The sequence below is a fragment of the Xenopus tropicalis genome, chromosome 2, assembly GCF_000004195.4.
Source record: "Xenopus tropicalis strain Nigerian chromosome 2, UCB_Xtro_10.0, whole genome shotgun sequence".
Taxonomy (NCBI): Eukaryota; Metazoa; Chordata; class Amphibia; order Anura; family Pipidae; genus Xenopus; species Xenopus tropicalis.
The window spans coordinates 174,155,355-174,172,892 of NC_030678.2; the positions used below are offsets into that span (position 1 = coordinate 174,155,355).

Consider the following 17,538-nt stretch of genomic DNA (forward strand, 5'->3'; position numbering starts at 1 on the left):
CCCCTCGGCTTATACTCTAGTCCCTCCAGAGCCCCCTCTAGTTACCCCATTCCGCTCCTGCTGCCCCCGCCCCCCCCCGGACCCCTCAGGTACCTGCGGCTCTTAGTGCGCTCTTCTGCGTGCCGCACTAGCTCCTCCCTCGCGCCAGGCCCCACAAGTGGGTGGGGTTAGGCAGAAATACAACTCAAAGGGCGGGGCAGCGGCTAAAATGTCGGGGGGTGGGGGGCGAGTATAGAGAGAAAAACCAAATGTAATTAAATAAGTGCAATTGATTTCAGCAGAGACAGTTTACAGAATGGAAAGGGGTCATTTTTATTTAAATATAGAAAACACTGTGAGTTGATTCAGCGCTGGGGGGTCTCTGAGTTTGGAATTGTTCAGAAATGCCCCGTGCCCCACTGAGCCCTGATACGGAGCTGCCACAGTGCGTAATGCCACAATATGAAGCCACAATGTGCCATAAACTGACTGGGGCCTCTGCCCTCTGGCGCCCTCTGTGCATCTTGTGCTTTTCAGCTGTAGTTTTGTAAAATGGCTTTTTCTTTGGGGTGGCCATAGAGTGGCGGGGGCCTGGACATTTTTTGCAGCGTTACATGCGGCAGATGTTTTTGTCCCTCTTTCTACTTTTTACATGTTGGGAGGTTTGATTCATACGGGAACGGCTGGGGCACTAAATATGCCCAGGAACAACATTCCCATTGGCCACGGCCTCGGCGCCAACTTGCTGAGTGCGATTCAACAGCAGCAACATGGACTGTGGGCCGACTCCCTGTCCTGCCCCCAGTAAGGGCCCTGTGCCGAGTGTGCCTGGGTATTAGGAATGCCAGGGGGGCTTTAAGTTGCCACAGACAGTCACTATTTATTGGGCTGGGGGGGCTGTTTGTGCCTCTGGGTACTGGGAATGCCGGGGGGGGGGCTGTAAGGTGCCACAGACAGTCACTATTTATTGGGCTGGGGGGGCTGTTTGTGCCTCTGGGTACTGGGAATGCCAGGGGGGCTGTAAGGTGCCACAGACAGTCACTATTTATTGGGCTGGGGGGCTGTTTGTGCCTCTGGGTACTGGGAATGCCAGGGGGGCTGTAAGGTGCCACAGACAGTCACTATTTATTGGGCTGGGGGGGTTGTTTGTGCCTCTGGGTACTGGGAATGCCAGGGGGGCTGTAAGGTGCCACAGACAGTCACTATTTTTTGGGCTGGGGGGGCTGTTTGTGCCTCTGGGTAACATAGTAACATAGTAACATAATAAGTTGGGTTGAAAAAAGACATACGTCCATCAAGTTCAACCATAATGCCTATATATAACCTGCCTAACTACTAGTTGATCCAGAGGAAGGCAAAAAACCCCATCTGAAGCCTCTCTAATTTGCCGCAGAGGGGAAAAAATTCCTTCCTGACTCCAAGATGGCAATCGGACCCGTCCCTGGGGCAACTTGTACTAAGAGCTATCTCCCATAACCCTGTATTCCCTCACTTGCTAAGAATCCATCCAGCCCCTTCTTAAAGTTATATAATGTATCAGCCAGCACGACTGATTCGGGGAGGGAATTCCAGAACCTCACAGCTCTCACTGTAAAAAATCCTTTCCGAATGTTTAAATGGAACCTCCCTTCTTCTAAACGGAGTGGGTGCCCTCGTGCCCGTTGGAAGGCCCTACTGGTAAATAAAACATTAGAAAGGTTATTATATGATCCCTTATATATTTTATACATAGTTATCATGTCACCTCTTAAGCGCCTCTTCCCCAGTGTAAACAGACCCAACTTGGCCAGTCTTTCTTCATAACTGAGAACTGGGTACTGGGAATGCCGGGGGGGGGGGCTGTAAGGTGCCACAGACAGTCACTATTTTTTGGGCTGGGGGGGCTGTTTGTGCCTCTGGCGTACTGGGAATGCCAGGGGGCTGTAAGGTGCCACAGACAGTCACTATTTATTGGGCTGGGGGCTGTTTGTGCCTCTGGGTACTGGAATGCCAGGGGGGCTGTAGGTGCCACAGACAGTCACTATTTATTGGGCTGGGGGGGGCTGTTTGTGCCTCTGGGTACTGGGAATGCCAGGGGGGCTGTAAGGTGCCACAGACAGTCACTATTTATTGGCTGGGGGGGCTGTTTGTGCCCTCTGGGGTACTGGAATGCCGGGGGGGCTGTAAGGTGCCACAGACAGTCATATTTTATTGGGCTGGGGGGGGCTGTTTGTGCCTCTGGGTACTGGGAATGCCAGGGGGGCTGTAAGGTGCCACAGACAGTCACTATTTATTGGGCTGGGGGGCTGTTTGTGCCTCTGGGTACTGGAATGCCAGGGGGGCTGTAAGGCTGCCACAGACAGTCACTATTTATTGGGCTGGGGGGGGGCTGTTTGTGCCTCTGGGTACTGGGAATGCCAGGGGGGCTGTAAGGTGCCACAGACAGTCACTATTATTGGGCTGGGGGGCTGTTTGTGCCTCTGGGTTACTGGGAATGCCAGGGTGGCTGTAAGGTGCCACAGACAGTCACTATTTATTGGGCTGGGGGGGGGCTGTTTGTGCCTCTGGATACTGGGAATGCCAGGGGGCTGTAAGGTGCCACAGACAGTCACTATTTATTGGGCTGGGGGGGCTTGTTTGTGCCTCTGGGTACTGGGAATGCCAGGGGGCTGTAAGGTGCCACAGACAGTCACTATTTATTGGGCTGGGGGGGCTGTTTGTGCCTCTGGGTACTGGGAATGCCAGGGGGGCTGTAAGGTGCCACAGACAGTCACTATTTATTGGGCTGGGGGGGCTGTTGTGCCTCTGGGTACTAGGAATGCCAGGGGGCTGTAAGGTGCCACAGACAGTCACTATTTATTGGGCTGGGGGGGCTGTTTGTGCCTCTGGGTACTGGGAATGCCAGGGGGGGGCTGTAAGGTGCCACAGACAGTCACTATTTATTGGGCTGGGGGGGCTGTTTGTGCCTCTGGGTACTGGGAATGCCAGGGGGGCTGTAAGGTGCCACAGACAGTCACTATTTATTGGGCTGGGGGGGGGGCTGTTTGTGCCTCTGGGTACTGGGAATGCCAGGGGGGGCTGTAAGGTGCCACAGACAGTCACTATTTATTGGGCTGGGGGGGGCTGTTTTTTGCCTCTGGGTACTGGGAATGCCAGGGTGGCTGTAAGGTGCCACAGACAGTCACTATTTATTGGGCTGGGGGGGGCTGTTTGTGCCTCTGGGCTACTGGGAATGCCAGGGGGGCTGTAAGGTGCCACAGACAGTCACTATTTATTGGGCTGGGGGGGGTGCTGTTTTGTGCCTCTGGTACTGGGAATGCCAGGGGGGGGCTGTAAGGTGCCACAGACAGTCACTATTTATTGGGCTGGGGGGGGCTGTTTGTGCCTCTGGGTACTGGGAATGCCAGGGGGGGGCTGTAAGGTGCCACAGACAGTCACTATTTATTGGGCTGGGGGGGCTGTTTGTGCCTCTGGGTACTGGGAATGCCAGGGGGGCTGTAAGGTGCCACAGACAGTCACTATTTATTGGGCTGGGGGGGCTGTTTGTGCCTCTGGGTACTGGGAATGCAAGGGGGGGCTGTAAGGTGCCACAGACAGTCACTATTTATTGGGCTGGGGGGGGCTGTTTGTGCCTCTGGGTACTGGGAATGCCAGGGGGGCTGTAAGGTGCCACAGACAGTCACTATTTATTGGGCTGGGGGGGGCTGTTTGTGCCTCTGGGTACTGGGAATGCCAGGGGGGGCTGTAAGGTGCCACAGACAGTCACTATTTATTGGGCTGGGGGGGCTGTTTGTGCCTCTGGGTACTGGGAATGCCAGGGGGGGGCTGTAAGGTGCCACAGACAGTCACTATTTATTGGGCTGGGGGGGCTGTTTGTGCCTCTGGGTACTGGGAATGCCAGGGGGGGGCTGTAAGGTGCCACAGACAGTCACTATTTATTGGGCTGGGGGGGCTGTTTGTGCCTCTGGGTACTGGGAATGCCAGGGGGGCTGTAAGGTGCCACAGACAGTCACTATTTATTGGGCTGGGGGGGGGCTGTTTGTGCCTCTGGGTACTGGGAATGCCAGGGGGGCTGTAAGGTGCCACAGACAGTCACTATTTATTGGGCTGGGGGGGGGCTGTTTGTGCCTCTGGGTACTGGAATGCCAGGGGGGCTGTAAGGTGCCACAGACAGTCACTATTTATTGGGCTGGGGGGGCTGTTTGTGCCTCTGGGTACTGGGAATGCCAGGGGGGCTGTAAGGTGCCACAGACAGTCACTATTTATTGGGCTGGGGGGGCTGTTTGTGCCTCTGGGTACTGGGAATGCCAGGGGGGGCTGTAAGGTGCCACAGACAGTCACTATTTATTGGGCTGGGGGGGCTGTTTGTGCCTCTGGGTACTGGGAATGCCAGGGGGGCTGTAAGGTGCCACAGACAGTCACTATTTATTGGGCTGGGGGGGCTGTTTGTGCCTCTGGGTACTGGGAATGCCAGGGGGGGCTGTAAGGTGCCACAGACAGTCACTATTTATTGGGCTGGGGGGGGCTGTTTGTGCCTCTGGGTACTGGGAATGCCAGGGGGGCTGTAAGGTGCCACAGACAGTCACTATTTATTGGGCTGGGGGGGCTGTTTGTGCCTCTGGGTACTGGGAATGCCAGGGGGGGGGCTGTAAGGTGCCACAGACAGTCACTATTTATTGGGCTGGGGGGGCTGTTTGTGCCTCTGGGTACTGGGTATGCCAGGGGGGCTGTAAGGTGCCACAGACAGTCACTATTTATTGGGCTGGGGGGGGCTGTTTGTGCCTCTGGGTACTGGGAATGCCAGGGGGCTGTAAGGTGCCACAGACAGTCACTATTTATTGGGCTGGGGGGGGCTGTTTGTGCCTCTGGGTACTGGGAATGCCAGGGGGGCTGTAAGGTGCCACAGACAGTCACTATTTATTGGGCTGGGGGGGCTGTTTGTGCCTCTGGGTACTGGGAATGCCAGGGGGGGCTGTAAGGTGCCACAGACAGTCACTATTTATTGGGCTGGGGGGGGCTGTTTGTGCCTCTGGGTACTGGGAATGCCAGGGGGGGCTGTAAGGTGCCACAGACAGTCACTATTTATTGGGCTGGGGGGGCTGTTTGTGCCTCTGGGTACTGGGAATGCCAGGGGGGCTGTAAGGTGCCACAGACAGTCACTATTTATTGGGCTGGGGGGGGCTGTTTGTGCTCTGGGTACTGGGAATGCCAGGGGGCTGTAAGGTGCCACAGACAGTCACTATTTATTGGGCTGGGGGGGCTGTTTGTGCCTCTGGGTACTGGGAATGCCAGGGGGGCTGTAAGGTGCCACAGACAGTCACTATTTATTGGGCTGGGGGGGCTGTTTGTGCCTCTGGGTACTGGGAATGCCAGGGGGGCTGTAAGGTGCCACAGACAGTCACTATTTATTGGGCTGGGGGGGGCTGTTTGTGCCTCTGGGTACTGGGAATGCCAGGGGGGCTGTAAGGTGCCACAGACAGTCACTATTTATTGGGCTGGGGGGGGCTGTTTGTGCCTCTGGGTACTGGGAATGCCAGGGGGGCTGTAAGGTGCCACAGACAGTCACTATTTATTGGGCTGGGGGGGGGGCTGTTTGTGCCTCTGGGTACTGGGAATGCCAGGGGGGGCTGTAAGGTGCCACAGACAGTCACTATTTATTGGGCTGGGGGGGCTGTTTGTGCCTCTGGGTACTGGGAATGCCAGGGGGGGCTGTAAGGTGCCACAGACAGTCACTATTTATTGGGCTGGGGGGGGGCTGTTTGTGCCTCTGGGTACTGGGAATGCCGGGGGGCTGTAAGGTGCCACAGACAGTCACTATTTATTGGGCTGGGGGGGGCTGTTTGTGCCTCTGGGTACTGGGAATGCCAGGGGGGGGGGCTGTAAGGTGCCACAGACAGTCACTATTTATTGGGCTGGGGGGGCTGTTTGTGCCTCTGGGTTACTGGGAATGCCAGGGGGGGCTGTAAGGTGCCACAGACAGTCACTATTTATTGGGCTGGGGGGGCTGTTTGTGCCACTGGGTACTGGGAATGCCAGGGGGGCTGTAAGGTGCCACAGACAGTCACTATTTATTGGGCTGGGGGGGGCTGTTTGTGCCTCTGGGTACTGGGAATGCCAGGGGGGGCTGTAAGGTGCCACAGACAGTCACTATTTATTGGGCTGGGGGGGCTGTTTTGTGCCTCTGGGTACTGGAATGCCAGGGGGGGCTGTAAGGTACCACAGACAGTCACTATTTATTGGGGCTGGGGGGGCTGTTTGTGCCTCTGGGTACTGGGAATGCCAGGGGGGGGGCTGTAAGGTGCCACAGACAGTCACTATTTATTGGGCTGGGGGGGGCTGTTTGTGCCTCTGGGTACTGGGAATGCCAGGGGGGCTGTAAGGTGCCACAGACAGTCACTATTTATTGGGCTGGGGGGGCTGTTTGTGCCTCTGGGTACTGGGAATGCCAGGGGGGCTGTAAGGTGCCACAGACAGTCACTATTTATTGGGCTGGGGGGGCTGTTTGTGCCTCTGGGTACTGGGAATGCCAGGGGGGCTGTAAGGTGCCACAGACAGTCACTATTTATTGGGCTGGGGGGGCTGTTTGTGCCTCTGGGTACTGGGAATGCCAGGGGGGCTGTAAGGTGCCACAGACAGTCACTATTTATTGGGCTGGGGGGGGGCTGTTTGTGCCTCTGGGTACTGGGAATGCCAGGGGGGCTGTAAGGTGCCACAGACAGTCACTATTTATTGGGCTGGGGGGGCTGTTTGTGCCTCTGGGTACTGGGAATGCCAGGGGGGCTGTAAGGTTGCCACAGACAGTCACTATTTATTGGGCTGGGGGGGCTGTTTGTGCCACTGGGTACTGGGAATGCCAGGGGGGCTGTAGGGTGCCACAGACAGTCACTATTTATTGGGCTGGGGGGGCTGTTTGTGCCTCTGGGTACTGGGAATGCCAGGGGGCTGTAAGGTGCCACAGACAGTCACTATTTATTGGGCTGGGGGGGCTGTTTGTGCCTCTGGGTACTGGGAATGCCAGGGGGGGCTGTAAGGTGCCACAGACAGTCACTATTTATTGGGCTGGGGGGGCTGTTTGTGCCTCTGGGTACTGGGAATGCCAGGGGGGGCTGTAAGGTGCCACAGACAGTCACTATTTATTGGGCTGGGGGGGCTGTTTGTGCCTCTGGGTACTGGGAATGCCAGGGGGGGCTGTAAGGTGCCACAGACAGTCACTATTTATTGGGCTGGGGGGGCTGTTTGTGCCTCTGGGTACTGGGAATGCCAGGGGGGGCTGTAAGGTGCCACAGACAGTCACTATTTATTGGGCTGGGGGGGCTGTTTGTGCCTCTGGGTACTGGGAATGCCAGGGGGGCTGTAAGGTGCCACAGACAGTCACTATTTATTGGGCTGGGGGGGGGCTGTTTGTGCCTCTGGGTACTGGGAATGCCAGGGGGGCTGTAAGGTGCCACAGACAGTCACTATTTATTGGGCTGGGGGGGGCTGTTTGTGCCTCTGGGTACTGGGAATGCCAGGGGGGCTGTAAGGTGCCACAGACAGTCACTATTTATTGGGCTGGGGGGGCTGTTTGTGCCTCTGGGTACTGGGAATGCCAGGGGGGCTGTAAGGTGCCACAGACAGTCACTATTTATTGGGCTGGGGGGGGCTGTTTGTGCCTCTGGGTACTGGGAATGCCAGGGGGGCTGTAAGGTGCCACAGACAGTCACTATTTATTGGGCTGGGGGGGGCTGTTTGTGCCTCTGGGTACTGGGAATGCCAGGGGGGGCTGTAAGGTGCCACAGACAGTCACTATTTATTGGGCTGGGGGGGGCTGTTTGTGCCTCTGGGTACTGGGAATGCCAGGGGGGCTGTAAGGTGCCACAGACAGTCACTATTTATTGGGCTGGGGGGGCTGTTTGTGCCTCTGGGTACTGGAATGCCAGGGGGGCTGTAAGGTGCCACCAGACAGTCACTATTTATTGGGCTGGGGGGGCTGTTTGTGCCTCTGGGTACTGGAATGCCAGGGGGGCTGTAAGGTGCCACAGACAGTCACTATTTATTGGGCTGGGGGGGCTGTTTGTGCCTCTGGGTACTGGGAATGCCAGGGGGGGCTGTAAGGTGCCACAGACAGTCACTATTTATTGGGCTGGGGGGGGCTGTTTGTGCCTCTGGGTACTGGGAATGCCAGGGGGGCTGTAAGGTGCCACAGACAGTCACTATTTATTGGGCTGGGGGGGCTGTTTGTGCCTCTGGGTACTGGGAATGCCAGGGGGGCTGTAAGGTGCCACAGACAGTCACTATTTATTGGGCTGGGGGGGCTGTTTGTGCCTCTGGGGTACTGGGAATGCCAGGGGGGCTGTAAGGTGCCACAGACAGTCACTATTTATTGGGCTGGGGGGGCTGTTTGTGCCTCTGGGTACTGGGAATGCCAGGGGGGCTGTAAGGTGCCACAGACAGTCACTATTTATTGGGCTGGGGGGGCTGTTTGTGCCTCTGGGTACTGGGAATGCCAGGGGGGCTGTAAGGTGCCACAGACAGTCACTATTTATTGGGCTGGGGGGGCTGTTTGTGCCTCTGGGTACTGGGAATGCCAGGGGGGGCTGTAAGGTGCCACAGACAGTCACTATTTATTGGGCTGGGGGGGGCTGTTTGTGCCTCTGGGTACTGGGGAATGCCAGGGGGGCTGTAAGGTGCCACAGACAGTCACTATTTATTGGGCTGGGGGGGCTGTTTGTGCCTCTGGGTACTGGGAATGCCAGGGGGGCTGTAAGGTGCCACAGACAGTCACTATTTATTGGGCTGGGGGGGGCTGTTTGTGCCTCTGGGTACTGGGAATGCCAGGGGGGCTGTAAGGTGCCACAGACAGTCACTATTTATTGGGCTGGGGGGGGGCTGTTTGTGCCTCTGGGTACTGGGAATGCCAGGGGGGGCTGTAAGGTGCCACAGACAGTCACTATTTATTGGGCTGGGGGGGCTGTTTGTGCCTCTGGGTACTGGGAATGCCAGGGGGGGCTGTAAGGTGCCACAGACAGTCACTATTTATTGGGCTGGGGGGGGCTGTTTGTGCCTCTGGGTACTGGGAATGCAAGGGGGGGGCTGTAAGGTGCCACAGACAGTCACTATTTATTGGGCTGGGGGGGGCTGTTTGTGCCTCTGGGTACTGGGAATGCCAGGGGGGCTGTAAGGTGCCACAGACAGTCACTATTTATTGGGCTGGGGGGGCTGTTTGTGCCTCTGGGTACTGGGAAGTGCAAGGGGGGGGGCTGTAAGGTGCCACAGACAGTCACTATTTATTGGGCTGGGGGGGCTGTTTGTGCCTCTGGGTACTGGGAATGCCAGGGGGGGCTGTAAGGTGCAACAGACAGTCACTATTTATTGGGCTGGGGGGGCTGTTTGTGCCTCTGGGTACTGGGAATGCCAGGGGGGCTGTAAGGTGCCACAGACAGTCACTATTTATTGGGCTGGGGGGCTGTTTGTGCCTCTGGGTACTGGGAATGCCAGGGGGGCTGTAAGGTGCCACAGACAGTCACTATTTATTGGGCTGGGGGGGGCTGTTTGTGCCTCTGGGTACTGGGAATGCCAGGGGGGCTGTAAGGTGCCACAGACAGTCACTATTTATTGGGCTGGGGGGGCTGTTTGTGCCTCTGGGGTACTGGGAATGCCAGGGGGGCTGTAAGGTGCCACAGACAGTCACTATTTATTGGGCTGGGGGGGGCTGTTTGTGCCTCTGGGTACTGGGAATGCCAGGTGGGGCTGTAAGGTGCCACAGACAGTCACTATTTATTGGGCTGGGGGGGGCTGTTTGTGCCTCTGGATACTGGGAATGCCAGGGGGGCTGTAAGGTGCCACAGACAGTCACTATTTATTGGGCTGGGGGGGCTGTTTGTGCCTCTGGGTACTGGGAATGCCAGGGGGGCTGTAAGGTGCCACAGACAGTCACTATTTATTGGGCTGGGGGGGCTGTTTGTGCCTCTGGGTACTGGGAATGCCAGGGGGGCTGTAAGGTGCCACAGACAGTCACTATTTATTGGGCTGGGGGGGCTGTTTGTGCCTCTGGGTACTGGGAATGCCAGGGGGGGCTGTAAGGTGCCACAGACAGTCACTATTTATTGGGCTGGGGGGGCTGTTTGTGCCTCTGGGTACTGGGAATGCCAGGGGGGGCTGTAAGGTGCCACAGACAGTCACTATTTATTGGGCTGGGGGGGCTGTTTGTGCCTCTGGGTACTGGGAATGCCAGGGGGGCTGTAAGGTGCCACAGACAGTCACTATTTATTGGGCTGGGGGGGCTGTTTGTGCCTCTGGGTACTGGAATGCCAGGGGGGCTGTAAGGTGCCACAGACAGTCACTATTTATTGGGCTGGGGGGGCTGTTTTTTTGCCTCTGGGTACTGGGAATGCCAGGGTGGCTGTAAGGTGCCACAGACAGTCACTATTTATTGGGCTGGGGGGGGCTGTTTGTGCCTCTGGGTACTGGGAATGCCAGGGGGCTGTAAGGTGCCACAGACAGTCACTATTTATTGGGCTGGGGGGGGTGCTGTTTGTTGCCTCTGGATACTGGGAATGCCAGGGGGCTGTAAGGTGCCACAGACAGTCACTATTTATTGGGCTGGGGGGGCTGTTTGTGCCTCTGGGGTACTGGGAATGCCAGGGGGGCTGTAAGGTGCCACAGACAGTCACTATTTATTGGGCTGGGGGGCTGTTTGTGCCTCTGGGTACTGGGAATGCCAGGGGGGGGGGCTGTAAGGTGCCACAGACAGTCACTATTTATTGGGCTGGGGGGGCTGTTTGTGCCTCTGGGTACTGGGAATGCCAGGGGGGCTGTAAGGTGCCACAGACAGTCACTATTTATTGGGCTGGGGGGGCTGTTTGTGCCTCTGGGTACTGGGAATGCAAGGGGGGGGGGCTGTAAGGTGCCACAGACAGTCACTATTTATTGGGCTGGGGGGGCTGTTTGTGCCTCTGGGTACTGGGAATGCCAGGGGGGCTGTAAGGTGCCACAGACAGTCACTATTATTGGGCTGGGGGGGCTGTTTGTGCCTCTGGGTACTGGGAATGCAAGGGGGGGGGCTGTAAGGTGCCACAGACAGTCACTATTTATTGGGCTGGGGGGGCTGTTTGTGCCTCTGGGTACTGGGAATGCCAGGGGGGGGGGGCTGTAAGGTGCCACAGACAGTCACTATTTATTGGGCTGGGGGGGCTGTTTGTGCCTCTGGGTACTGGGAATGCCAGGGGGGGGGCTGTAAGGTGCCACAGACAGTCACTATTTATTGGGCTGGGGGGCTGTTTGTGCCTCTGGGTACTGGGAATGCCAGGGGGGCTGTAAGGTGCCACAGACAGTCACTATTTATTGGGCTGGGGGGGGGCTGTTTGTGCCTCTGGGTACTGGGAATGCCAGGGGGGCTGTAAGGTGCCACAGACAGTCACTATTTATTGGGCTGGGGGGGGGCTGTTTGTGCCTCTGGGTACTGGGAATGCCAGGGGGGCTGTAAGGTGCCACAGACAGTCACTATTTATTGGGCTGGGGGGGCTGTTTGTGCCTCTGGGTACTGGGAATGCCGCGGGGGCTGTAAGGTGCCACAGACAGTCACTATTTATTGGGCTGGGGGGGCTGTTTGTGCCTCTGGGTACTGGGAATGCCAGGGGGGGGCTGTAAGGTGCCACAGACAGTCACTATTTATTGGGCTGGGGGGGCTGTTTGTGCCTCTGGGTACTGGGAATGCCAGGGGGGCTGTAAGGTGCCACAGACAGTCACTATTTATTGGGCTGGGGGGGCTGTTTGTGCCTCTGGGTACTGGGAATGCCAGGGGGGCTGTATATTTAGGGGCCAGGAACCAAGATGTGACAGCACAGACTATGGGGCGGAGCCTTCATTAAAAGCCAACAGTGATGGGGCAGGTATTCCTGGCGGGTCGGGGCAGTTGGGCCTATAATGGGCAGATCATAACAACCGGTGATGTCACTAAGAGCAATTAGAACCCACAGTTTTGGCCTCAAAGAACGATAATTTAGAAACAACTGGGATATCACATACCTGATAATTCTGTGTGAGTCCATGTTCTGCCCCTGCACAGTCTGGTACTGCAGAATGGGAGACTTTGGGGGTATAATCCTGTCAGCAGATTCACCTGTGTAACATAGAAATATGATATATAAATACTTCATTTGTATCAACTTGCCTACATCTGTTCTGTACTAACCCCCACACAGTAAGGATAAGGATATTGGGAGTCACTGAGGGGTTCTGTGCCCCCCATATAAAGGCACAAGGCTGCAGGCTGAGTTATACAGGGATCTCTGAGTATCACTCGTGTATTATAAGGGATAATGTACCCCCTACTGTAAATGATAAGGATATTAGCAGTCACTGAGGGGTTCTGTGCCCATATAAAGGCACAAGGCTGCAGGCTGAGTTATACAGGGATCTCTGAGTATCACTCGTGTATTACAAGGGATAATGTACCCCCCACTGTAAATGATAAGGATATAAGAAATAACTGAGGAGTTACATGGCTATTTAAAGGCAGGGTGAGTGCCTGTATGTAGGTCAGGGAACAATGAGGTGATACCGCGTGACTTTTTTTCGCTCATCACTATTCATGGATCTTGCGCATTATAAGGATATATGTCACTATATACAGTATATTATGAGCGCTTGGGTATTACTAAGGGAGATACAAATATAAAGCTCTGCTCTCTATTCCTGCTACAGGGCCCACAGCCGTTTATCTGCAGTTCTGTTTCTGTAGGTATCAGCATAGGTTTATTTCAGTTACATATGATTCATCTATTCATTATTATGTAATACATTTTGCCAAAACGTTGGATTTTGGGGGCAGCACAGATTTTGCTTCCTGCTTTGCAGAGTGTCACTATATTTTCCTTTTTGGTTTGCATTCCCTAGAAATGTGCCCTTACACCCCCTTCCCCCCAAAGCACTTTGCTGGGGAGCGCCATTTCCCCTCAGGGGTGTTCCCCAGGTAATTGGCTCCTCCCAAATAGTGATAACATTACCAAAGCCCCCTCCAATGCTGGAGTCACCGCTTTATTAGTTTGGCAGCTACAAAAAAAAGAACGTTGCCAGTGAAGGTGACGGCGCCACCACAAGAGCCAACCCACCGAGCAACCGCCTCCTCCCTCACAGCCATTCCGCAGGGCCGGCACCAGTTCTGCTTTTATACCTGCGCGCCACTAGCGTCCTCTCCCCATCACATGATGTGGGCGGGGACAGCTCTAGACACTGCCCCTTCGTGCTTCACCGTCATCATTGGTCGCATGGTTGTGACGCAATAATCGTCATACCACTGATTCCTAACAGGGTAGAGTCCCGGGAGGGTTTCTGTGTATGTTATATATATATATAGATATTAAAAGAAGAGATAAAATAACTAAACAGAATAAACATGCGGCAACAGGGCAAATAACGAGAAATTCCCTGATATAAACGTCTTTCTCTGTATTTCCACTTTCATCCGGGAGGCGCCACCTCTTCCTTTTCTTTTTCCCCATTCCTATCCAGGTACTAAGGTGCTTACAGCGCCATTCTGATGGTTGGAATTGGAAGCGCAAGAGAACGGACGGCTGCAGTTGGGAGATTCTCCTTGTAAAACGTCACTGTGTATGAGGGAAATATGCGGCCAAACGGGGGCCACAAGTGCCAAGGCCCAGGAGCGCATTTAAATGGTTAGTACCCCCCCCCTGCTGAACTCTATACTGGCTGAAGGGTTACTGATAATGCATAGAAGTAGGGTGAATCTCCTGTACCATATACCAGCAGGGGGTAACAGATTGCGCTCAGAGGATATCTCCTGTATTATATACCAGTTGGGCACTCTTATACTGCTCAAAAAATATCTCCATTACTCCCCTATCAGCTCCCCAGTGTAGATTCTTCTGTTCTATGATTATTTCCATGTATCCTTATCAGATTTCCAGAAATGACCCTAAAATGCACTGATTTTGGCTCGGAAGCCCTATCGGCCCTGCACTGTAGCTCAGCTCCCCTATCAATTGGCTGCTTATTGCCAGTGATAAGAAAGGGATTTTCCCTGTGACAGTTGCTTCCAGCTGCCATAGACACTGTGACAGGGACAATTTAATAGCCGGCATCATAAATCATGAGATGCCCTTGAAAATGCGGAAAAAAAGAGGATTTGTGGGGAAATGTAAATGTAGCTCAAGAACTCAAGAACCATCGATATAAGGTAAGCACCTACCCCACTGGGCCCCTTAGTGTGTGACCCTGGACACAGTCACTTGGCCTCCTAGTGATTAAAAAGTCACTAGACGCCATCATTGCTAGGAGGTCAAGTGACTGTGTCCAGGGTCACACACTAAAAGGCCCAGTGGGGTAGGTGCTTACCTTATATCGATGGTTCTTGAGTTCTAATTACCCCCTGGGGGGCTCTGCTGATCAATGGGTCTCAATTCTAATACCTACCCACTGGGTATCGATACCAGAGCTGAGCCACATTGGTCTAAGCAGGGCTCCCAGGGCGGGAATCAAAAAGGCCCATTGGTGTAAGGCAGGCTCTCTAACCGCTGAGCTATCCTTCCTCCTCCCACGACTGACTGAAACACTCAGGGTTACAGCCTGCTGCTTGCCCCAAGCCCTAAATAACTAGGGGGGCTGTTTAACCCTTTTACTGCCAGCCATTTTGGTCAAAGTGGAACGTGTATTGCCAGAAAGTTTTTGAACATTTTGCACTCAATTTAGGGGCCTTTCCTTGGGGGGGACTTTTTACCCTGGAAAACTATATAAAGTGTGCAAAATTAAAAAAAAAAAACAACCTAATATGTGTGCTCTAAGTGTGTGTAAGTGTGTATAATAGTGTAAAGAAAGGGCACTTACCTGGAGTGAAGCTCAGTGTAACTGTCAGATCAATTGTAAGCTCTGCTGTTTTGCTTGGTTTCACCCAGTCTCCAATTCACAACTCTGGTGGGGGCCCCATTGGGGGGTCAGTAACAGGTTAACGGGGATTAGCAGCCTCATTGTTAGGGGGCAAGTCTCTGTCTAACCCTAGAACAATAGGGGCAAAAAGCCTCATTAACATTTTATAAACACGTAAAACACTGATTAAACACAAAGTTGAATTGATATCTTGTATATAAAGCCTTTTTGCCTCACATTTGCATTGTTATGGGAGTTTTAGCTTAATGAATGAGGCAATAATAACATTCTGAGTAAATATATTGTATACATTTTTATTTAAAGGAAAAGTAAAACCTCCCAGGCAAAATTTTAGTTTTAGCAGCAGCGCCCCCTCTGTTTAAAAGACAAATTCACAAAAGAGAAAATTCACAAAAACTGTTTGGTGAATACGGTGGAAAAACTGACAAATCTGTCTCTAATTTTATTCTGTTTCAGTATCACCCCTTTTGTGAATTCCCCCAATAGAGTCTGTGAGTGATGCAGTGGCACAGTTGGCTGTTGACTGGTTGCTAGGGTCCAAATTATCCTAGCAACCAGGCATTGATTTAAACGGGAGGCTGGATTATGAATAGGGGAGGGCTTTAATATAAATATATAAAGCAATAGTAGCAATAACAATACAACTGTATAGTGCATTTGTTATTTTAGATGTTGGGGTCAGTGACCCCTATTTAAAAGCTGGAGAGAGAGGAAGCCGATCCAAGTATAAGCCGATCCGAATATAAGCCGAGGTACCTAATTCTACCTAAGAAAACTGGAAAAACTTATTGACTCGAGTATAAGCCTAGGGTGGGAAATGCAGCAGCTACTGCTAAAGCTGGCCATACACGCACCGATAATATCGTACAAAACCTCGTTTCGTACGATATTCGGTGCGTGTATGGCAAGTCGGTGAGTCAACCGATATCGCAGGAGGCTGCTGATATCGGTCGACTTGCCGATCGGCAGGGTTAAAAGATTTTGATCGGGCGCCATAGAAGGCACCTGAGCAAAATCTGCCTTCAGGGCTGAATCGGCAGAAGGAGGTAGAAATCCTATTGTTTCTCTCTCCTTATCTGCTGTTTCAGCCCTGAATGGTTAGTGGCTGATTGAACGATCTTTCGTGTGACCAGATCGCAAATCGCCACGTGTGTGGCCACCTTTAGTTTCAATAATTAATAAAGGGCACTCAGCGTGACCCCCTGTGAACTCTTCATAAATATAAAATGTTGGCAGCTGCAGAGTAGGGAAAGGTGGATGGAGCCTCAAATAATGAGCCTGGGGTATTTGGCAGGACAGCCTAAGCCCATGCAAAGAACATCAGGGAGAAGAAGGAAATATTGGTGCCGTGCCCCCCAGCAATGTACCCTTGGGCATCCCACGGCTTTACATTTTGCCCACTTGGGGGTGTCGATAAAATGGGCAAACCCTGATGACTGATTGGCTTGCTAATATAATGGCCACATACAATTCATATAAATACATTAGTGCAAGGGCTTTGCTTAAGGTGAACATGCGCTTTCATAGCTTTTGGCCTGCTGCTTAATGCTTTTATATATCATTAACCTCTTCTATGATTTCTAATACCCTATTTTATAGTGGAGGCTCATTATTCCTTATATATTTGCCAGTATAAAGCCCTGGTTCCTCTCCGATGATTCTAAATCTGTCACCCGAAAGTAACCCCTTTTTCACCTGTAACGGGCACACTATGGCATCGAGGCAGTTCATTGTCGCAGGGGCAGAACTCGGTCCGTTTGCCTGCTGGGCGGAGCCAGGTATCCCCCAATTTATAGATCCTCCCAGAGGAGCGCTCCACACACAGAGCTGAGATAGAGACAATGAATTATTAATAATCAGCCCTTCGGCGCGCACGCTGCACCACCCCCCCACGGGCTGAAGAACTCGGCTTATACTCATGTATATACGGTAATTCAAAAACTATAACAAAAAAAAAAACGAAGGCCAATTGCAAAGCTGCTTGGAATTAGCCATTCTATATCATAGTAAAAGTTAACTTAAAGGTGAACTACCCCTTTAGAAGATTCCCACACCTTGGGCCCGATTCACGAAAGTGCGATAAAAATTATCGCACGCTTTTTTGCGTTAAAGTAGCCACGATAATTAGCGCGCGATTCACCATAGTAATATAGCGTGTGTTAAGTCGCCATATCGCATGCGTTATTTTTCGCGCAACAGCATGCGCTAGTTTTAACGCATGCGTTAATTTCCGCGCTGAAAAGAATACGATCGCATAATTCACTATAACTTAGGCGCGCTAAATATCGCATTAGGCTATACGAAAATTAACTCCTACTTCAGGCAGGCGAAAAATTATAGAAAAGTACAGTACTATAGCGGGGAATCTTTAGTCGGGATATTATACAGTACTATAGCGGGGAATCTTTAGTCGGGATATTATACAGTACTATAGCGGGGAATCTTTAGTCGCGATATTATACAGTACTATAGCGGGGAATCTTTAGTCGCGATATTATACAGTACTATAGCGGGGAGTCTTTAGTCGCGATATTATACAGTACTATAGCGGGGAATCTTTAGTCGCGATATTATACAGTACTATAGCGGGGAATCTTTAGTCGCGATATTATACAGTACTATAGCGGGGAATCTTTAAGTCGCGATATTATACAGTACTATAGCGGGGAATCTTTAGTCGGCGATATTATACAGTAC

The 17,538-nt window shown here is 53.0% G+C and overlaps 1 long non-coding RNA gene across 1 annotated transcript; it reads right to left on the bottom strand.

Annotated features, from left to right (window-relative positions):
• Nucleotides 1–78: 78 nt before the first annotated feature.
• LOC116408648 lies at nucleotides 79–14,824 on the bottom strand. The gene is made up of 4 exons (XR_004221109.1): nucleotides 14,782–14,824; nucleotides 13,050–13,269; nucleotides 11,965–12,058; nucleotides 79–203 (listed from the first exon to the last, which is right to left on the bottom strand). It is a non-coding gene; the product is annotated as an uncharacterized LOC116408648 (long non-coding RNA).
• Between the last annotated feature and the right edge of the window lie 2,714 nt (nucleotides 14,825–17,538).